This window comes from Microcebus murinus, chromosome 28 (assembly GCF_040939455.1).
Source record: "Microcebus murinus isolate Inina chromosome 28, M.murinus_Inina_mat1.0, whole genome shotgun sequence".
Taxonomy (NCBI): Eukaryota; Metazoa; Chordata; class Mammalia; order Primates; family Cheirogaleidae; genus Microcebus; species Microcebus murinus.
This window is the reverse complement of record NC_134131.1, coordinates 16,968,744-16,976,260: the sequence shown is the minus strand read 5'-3', so window position 1 is coordinate 16,976,260 and position 7,517 is coordinate 16,968,744. Positions and strand designations below refer to the sequence as shown.

The following is a 7,517-nucleotide window of genomic DNA, read 5'->3' as shown; positions in this document are numbered from 1 at the left end:
CCCCCACCCTCAGCGCCCGCCCGCGTTGCCTGGCGCCCCAGCCCGCACCGTGGGGCCTCCTCTTGTCCCAAGCCGCGACACCGCCGCCACGCGGCAGCATGCGTGGCATCTGGACTGTCAGGTCTCAGACCAAAGGTCTGCTCTGTGGGAACCGACACGCTGGAGGAAACCTTGAGAGTCTGAGAGGGGAGGGAGTTCCAGAAGAAGGCCAGGATGTCATTTTGAGGGAGCATGTGACCAGAACTCGTCCCGTTGCTTTTGGGGTTCTATGGGCTACACGCAGGAATCTTTGGTGGTGGCACCTGATGTTGGGGGATCCGGAGTCACACCCAGACCTGCTCCACAGGCCTCCTTTTACTTTTCTCTTCGGATTCATTATTTTTAAAAAGTGTCTCTTACCTCTATGATTGCATTTTCTTTTCTCTCTCTCTTCAAGCAGATGATGGGAGTACAAGTATTCAGGTGACATGTGTTGCCCGTGCCCCCCTCCCCCCTGTGTTCTTTTTTTTTTTTTTTTTTTTGAGACAGAGTCTCGTTTTGCTGCCCAGGCTAGAGTGAGTGCCATGGCGTCAGCCTAGCTCACAGCAACCTCAATCTCCGGGCTCAAGCAATCCTGCTGCCTCAGCCTCCCGAGTAGTTGGGACTACAGGCATGCACCACCACGCCCGGCTGTGTTTTTCTATATATATTAGTTGGCCAATTAATTTCTTTCTATTTTTAGTAGAGACGGGGTCTCGCTCTTGCTCAGGCTGGTTTCGAACTCCTGACCTGGAGCAATCCGCCCGCCTCGGCCTCCCAGAGAGCTAGGATTACAGGCGTGAGCCACCGCGCCCGGCCCCCCCTGTGTTCTTATTCTTATACCTCTCAGGTTGTTCCAGCGTATTGTGGGGGTACCAATGTTAAGGTCGGGTGCCTTGCCCTCTCCAAGCCTCCCCCCTCGGGTCAGAGCTTCAAGTGCGCCCATCCCCCAGTCGGTGCGCACCCACCCCATGCCTAATGGATGTGTATGCCCCTCCCCTCCCCCCACCCGCCCGACACCCACCCGATGAAGGTGATTCCTCTCTGTCCACTTAGGCGTCCATCCGTTCGTACCAATTTGCTGGTGAGCGCGCTCACGTGGTGCTCGTGTGTCCATTCTTGGGATACCTGGCTTACTGGAACGGGTACCAGCTCTGGCCAGGAGAACACGAGAGGCGCCCTCTCACCGCTGCTCCTCACAGCCGAATGGCACTCCGTGGTGTCCACGCGCCACATTTTATTCATGCACTCCTGGATGGATGGGCACTCGGGTCGCTTCCACGTCTTTGCGATTGTGAATTGTGCCCTAACTGTAACCCTAACCCTTACCCAGCCCGTCTCCTCTGCCCCTGCCTGACGCACTCCTCCCCGGCCAGGCCCGTCACTGTCCTGGGCCCCCGACTGACCGGCTCCTCCCCGCCCGGCCTGTCACCGTCCTCTGCCCCTGCCTGACATGCTCCTTCCCGCCCACCCGGCCTCTCACCGTCCTCGGCCCCTGCCTGACCGGCTCCTCCGTCGCCTGGGCCTTCCAAGGGCTTGGTGTGGACGCTGCTTCCAGGAAGCCCTCCAGGAACCCGGCAGCAGGGTGGCCGCAGCAGTCTCCAGCAGCCGTCCCTAAGTCGCTTGAGTGCGGGGGACGTGCCCCCGCTGTGCCGCGGGGGCCCAGCCTGGTGTCTTCCCTGAGGCCCTGGGGCTGCCGGCTGGGCTGCCGCTCCCCACAAGGGGAGAGCCGCGGAGGTGGGGACCGCCTCCTGATGGGGACGTACACGCAGCTCTCCACGTCGGATTCCGGGGCTCTCTGTCCTGCCCGAAGGCCCAGCTGGCCTGCGGGTCCTTAGAGTGGCAAAAACATCCGAAAACTGAGATTGAGGGTCCGGTGGGTGTCTGCACTTTTGTGCTGGGCACCCCAGGGAGGCCCGGGGGCTGGCTGGACAACGTGGTCTGCTGGGCGGGGGGGTTGGAGGAGCAACTGATGCCCTTTGCACTTTGGGTAGGAAGAGTCTGAGGTGTCTCTGAGCCCTGTGCCCTGGGGGGGGGGGCGGGGGGGAGGAGGAGGAGGAGGAGGAGGAGGAGGTGGGAAGGGCCGGGGCCTGCAGTCCTGTTCCCGGCGTGGCACGGCAAGTGGCTTCTTCCACAGGCTGCTTGGCCTGGGCTCCCTGCACCTGGGCCTTTGGAGGACCGGCCCTGTGCTTGCCAACACTTCCTGCAGGGACCCAGAGCTGGGAGGTGGCATCTCTCAGCCCTGGGTCGGGCAGAGCCCCAGCGGGCCATGCCCACAACCTCTCTCAGCACCGGTCCCCCAGAAGGCTCCTTTGGGACCAGGATTCTCTTGCGGTGACTCTTTAAGGTCTGGCCCCTGGATGGAGGGGCACCAGGAGTAGAGGAGCAGGAAGGGGAAGGGGGTGGCCATGCGAGGGGACACTTTGAGGCCAAGTCCCAGCTTCAGCCTGATCCTCCTGGGAACCCCGCTCTGAGACAAGGAGCCGGGCTTCGCATTCCCACAGCAGCCAGTCGTGGGCTGAGGACACCTGGGGCGTTGGGAACTCCCTGGCTTCTCCTTGGTTTAACGTCTAGAGCTGCTTGTGAATCGCGCCGCCACACACACCCGAGCGCAGGTGTCTTCCGCACAGACTGCGGGCCTCGCTCTTCTGAATGCCGCTAGCTCACCACCCACCCACGGGTGAACCTGGTCAGGGTGCTTTCTCTCAGGGGCAGACTCTTTTCCGGGCGGGCTACCGGTGTCTCTGTTTGCTCGTTTCTTTCTTCCATTTCGGGAAAGTCTTCCTTGCTGGGTGTGGAAATCTCCTATGCCTTCCCTCACCTATTCTGTCAGCTTTCAAATTCTCTTTCAGTTGCCACCCTCACAGATGGATTAGGAAACTCTTTCCGGTGCACTCATTAGTGAAATGACCTCCAGGAAGCTGGAATCCAATATCTAATGGCCGATTTTTAGCGAGTCCACACGCCAGGGTGGTCGGGGTCCAATGCAGCCCCGGCCAGGCCCAGGCCCCTTGGACTGGGCCACAGGAGGACACGGAGGAGGGTCCCGGCCCCCACGAAGCGGTGCCGGCAGTTCTCCACGGGCTTGGGCGTTTTCCAGAGGTAGGAGATGGAGGGGACTGATTTCTTCAGCGCCCCCCAAACCACGCCACCCCATCCCACCCATGGGACACATCCCCAGAGAGAGACGCCCCATACACTGGCTGTGCCCCAGCCCTGGCCCGGGGGAATAGGCGGCAGCCCACCCACAGGGCGAGGGGGGGGGCACAGCTGAAAGGGGTTGTGGGGGAGGGCGGCCCCTGGCTGGGGTCAAAGGGCGAGCCTCCCGCGTGTGCGCAGTCAGCGGCAGGCAGCGACGCCCTGGGGGTGGGCAGCGGGTAGGTGAAGGAGGCCGGGCGAGGAGACGAGGGGGGCTGGGAGGGCTCCACCTTGGCGAGTCCAGCCGTGGAGGCGCATCTTGTGTGAGTGTGAGTGAGTGTGAGTGTGTGTGTGTGTGTGTGTATAGAGAGACAGCCCCCCGCCCCGCCCCGCCCCGCCCCGCCCATCACCCCCGTCCCTGGGAGCCCGCGGGACCCGGCCGGCGAACTCAACCGGCCCGGCCCGGCGCGGGGCCTGGGGCGGGAGGCGGCGGCGGGGAAGCCCAGAGAGGCTCGGCTTCTTGAGCGGGGCAGGGGCGACCTCCGCCGCCGTCTAGGGCCACACCACCCTGAACGCCCCCGATCTCCTCTGGTCTCGGAAGCTAAGCAGGGTCGGGCCTGGTTAGTACTTGGATGGGAGACCGCCTGGGAATACCGGGTGCCACAGGCTGCTGCTTTTTTTTTTTTTTTTTTTTGCCTCTTTTCTGTCCCCTTTCTGGGAGCGTGGCGGCGGCCCGGGGTGGGGGTCACCCCCACCCTCAGCGCTCGCCCGCGGTGCCTGGCGCCCCAGCCCGCACCGTGGGGCCTCCTCTTGTCCCAAGCCGCGACACCGCCGCCACGCGGCAGCATGCGTGGCATCTGGACTGTCAGGTCTCAGACCAAAGGTCTGCTCTGTGGGAACCGACACGCTGGAGGAAACCTTGAGAGTCTGAGAGGGGAGGGAGTTCCAGAAGAAGGCCAGGATGTCATTTTGAGGGAGTATGTGACCAGAACTCGTCCCGTTGCTTTTGGGGTTCTATGGGCTACACGCAGAAATCTTTGGTGGTGGCACCTGATGTTGGGGGATCCGGAGTCACACCCAGACCTGCTCCACAGGCCTCCTTTTACTTTTCTCTTCGGATTCATTATTTTTAAAAAGTGTCTCTTACCTCTATGATTGCATTTTCTTTTCTCTCTCTCTTCAAGCAGATGATGGGAGTACAAGTATTCAGGTGACATGTGTTGCCCGTGCCCCCCTCCCCCCTGTGTTCTTTTTTTTTTTTTTTTTTTGAGACAGAGTCTCGTTTTGCTGCCCAGGCTAGAGTGAGTGCCATGGCGTCAGCCTAGCTCACAGCAACCTCAATCTCCGGGCTCAAGCAATCCTGCTGCCTCAGCCTCCCGAGTAGTTGGGACTACAGGCATGCACCACCACGCCCGGCTGTGTTTTTCTATATATATTAGTTGGCCAATTAATTTCTTTCTATTTTTAGTAGAGACGGGGTCTCGCTCTTGCTCAGGCTGGTTTCGAACTCCTGACCTGGAGCAATCCGCCCGCCTCGGCCTCCCAGAGAGCTAGGATTACAGGCGTGAGCCACCGCGCCCGGCCCCCCCTGTGTTCTTATTCATATACCTCTCAGGTTGTTCCAGCGTATTGTGGGGGTACCAATGTTAAGGTCGGGTGCCTTGCCCTCTCCAAGCCTCCCCCCTCGGGTCAGAGCTTCAAGTGCGCCCATCCCCCAGTCGGTGCGCACCCACCCCATGCCTAATGGATGTGTATGCCCCTCCCCTCCCCCCACCCGCCCGACACCCACCCGATGAAGGTGATTCCTCTCTGTCCACTTAGGCGTCCATCCGTTCGTACCAATTTGCTGGTGAGCGCGCTCACGTGGTGCTCGTGTGTCCATTCTTGGGATACCTGGCTTACTGGAACGGGTACCAGCTCTGGCCAGGAGAACACGAGAGGCGCCCTCTCACCGCTGCTCCTCACAGCCGAATGGCACTCCGTGGTGTCCACGCGCCACATTTTATTCATGCACTCCTGGATGGATGGGCACTCGGGTCGCTTCCACGTCTTTGCGATTGTGAATTGTGCCCTAACTGTAACCCTAACCCTTACCCAGCCCGTCTCCTCTGCCCCTGCCTGACGCACTCCTCCCCGGCCAGGCCCGTCACTGTCCTGGGCCCCCGACTGACCGGCTCCTCCCCGCCCGGCCTGTCACCGTCCTCTGCCCCTGCCTGACATGCTCCTTCCCGCCCACCCGGCCTCTCACCGTCCTCGGCCCCTGCCTGACCGGCTCCTCCGTCGCCTGGGCCTTCCAAGGGCTTGGTGTGGACGCTGCTTCCAGGAAGCCCTCCAGGAACCCGGCAGCAGGGTGGCCGCAGCAGTCTCCAGCAGCCGTCCCTAAGTCGCTTGAGTGCGGGGGACGTGCCCCCGCTGTGCCGCGGGGGCCCAGCCTGGTGTCTTCCCTGAGGCCCTGGGGCTGCCGGCTGGGCTGCCGCTCCCCACAAGGGGAGAGCCGCGGAGGTGGGGACCGCCTCCTGATGGGGACGTACACGCAGCTCTCCACGTCGGATTCCGGGGCTCTCTGTCCTGCCCGAAGGCCCAGCTGGCCTGCGGGTCCTTAGAGTGGCAAAAACATCCGAAAACTGAGATTGAGGGTCCGGTGGGTGTCTGCACTTTTGTGCTGGGCACCCCAGGGAGGCCCGGGGGCTGGCTGGACAACGTGGTCTGCTGGGCGGGGGGGTTGGAGGAGCAACTGATGCCCTTTGCACTTTGGGTAGGAAGAGTCTGAGGTGTCTCTGAGCCCTGTGCCCTGGGGGGGGGGGGCGGGGGGGAGGAGGAGGAGGAGGAGGAGGAGGAGGTGGGAAGGGCCGGGGCCTGCAGTCCTGTTCCCGGCGTGGCACGGCAAGTGGCTTCTTCCACAGGCTGCTTGGCCTGGGCTCCCTGCACCTGGGCCTTTGGAGGACCGGCCCTGTGCTTGCCAACACTTCCTGCAGGGACCCAGAGCTGGGAGGTGGCATCTCTCAGCCCTGGGTCGGGCAGAGCCCCAGCGGGCCATGCCCACAACCTCTCTCAGCACCGGTCCCCCAGAAGGCTCCTTTGGGACCAGGATTCTCTTGCGGTGACTCTTTAAGGTCTGGCCCCTGGATGGAGGGGCACCAGGAGTAGAGGAGCAGGAAGGGGAAGGGGGTGGCCATGCGAGGGGACACTTTGAGGCCAAGTCCCAGCTTCAGCCTGATCCTCCTGGGAACCCCGCTCTGAGACAAGGAGCCGGGCTTCGCATTCCCACAGCAGCCAGTCGTGGGCTGAGGACACCTGGGGCGTTGGGAACTCCCTGGCTTCTCCTTGGTTTAACGTCTAGAGCTGCTTGTGAATCGCGCCGCCACACACACCCGAGCGCAGGTGTCTTCCGCACAGACTGCGGGCCTCGCTCTTCTGAATGCCGCTAGCTCACCACCCACCCACGGGTGAACCTGGTCAGGGTGCTTTCTCTCAGGGGCAGACTCTTTTCCGGGCGGGCTACCGGTGTCTCTGTTTGCTCGTTTCTTTCTTCCATTTCGGGAAAGTCTTCCTTGCTGGGTGTGGAAATCTCCTATGCCTTCCCTCACCTATTCTGTCAGCTTTCAAATTCTCTTTCAGTTGCCACCCTCACAGATGGATTAGGAAACTCTTTCCGGTGCACTCATTAGTGAAATGACCTCCAGGAAGCTGGAATCCAATATCTAATGGCCGATTTTTAGCGAGTCCACACGCCAGGGTGGTCGGGGTCCAATGCAGCCCCGGCCAGGCCCAGGCCCCTTGGACTGGGCCACAGGAGGACACGGAGGAGGGTCCCGGCCCCCACGAAGCGGTGCCGGCAGTTCTCCACGGGCTTGGGCGTTTTCCAGAGGTAGGAGATGGAGGGGACTGATTTCTTCAGCGCCCCCCAAACCACGCCACCCCATCCCACCCATGGGACACATCCCCAGAGAGAGACGCCCCATACACTGGCTGTGCCCCAGCCCTGGCCCGGGGGAATAGGCGGCAGCCCACCCACAGGGCGAGGGGGGGGGCACAGCTGAAAGGGGTTGTGGGGGAGGGCGGCCCCTGGCTGGGGTCAAAGGGCGAGCCTCCCGCGTGTGCGCAGTCAGCGGCAGGCAGCGACGCCCTGGGGGTGGGCAGCGGGTAGGTGAAGGAGGCCGGGCGAGGAGACGAGGGGGGCTGGGAGGGCTCCACCTTGGCGAGTCCAGCCGTGGAGGCGCATCTTGTGTGAGTGTGAGTGAGTGTGAGTGTGTGTGTGTGTGTGTGTATAGAGAGACAGCCCCCCGCCCCGCCCCGCCCCGCCCCGCCCATCACCCCCGTCCCTGGGAGCCCGCGGGACCCGGCCGGCGAACTCAACCGGC

At 62.6% G+C, this 7,517-nt stretch overlaps 1 non-coding gene across 1 annotated transcript; it reads left to right on the top strand.

Annotated features, from left to right (window-relative positions):
- Positions 1–3,706: 3,706 nt before the first annotated feature.
- Positions 3,707–3,825, top strand: LOC142865383 (5S ribosomal RNA). Its single transcript, XR_012915686.1, has one exon. It is a non-coding gene; the product is annotated as a 5S ribosomal RNA (ribosomal RNA).
- Positions 3,826–7,517: the final 3,692 nt, after the last annotated feature.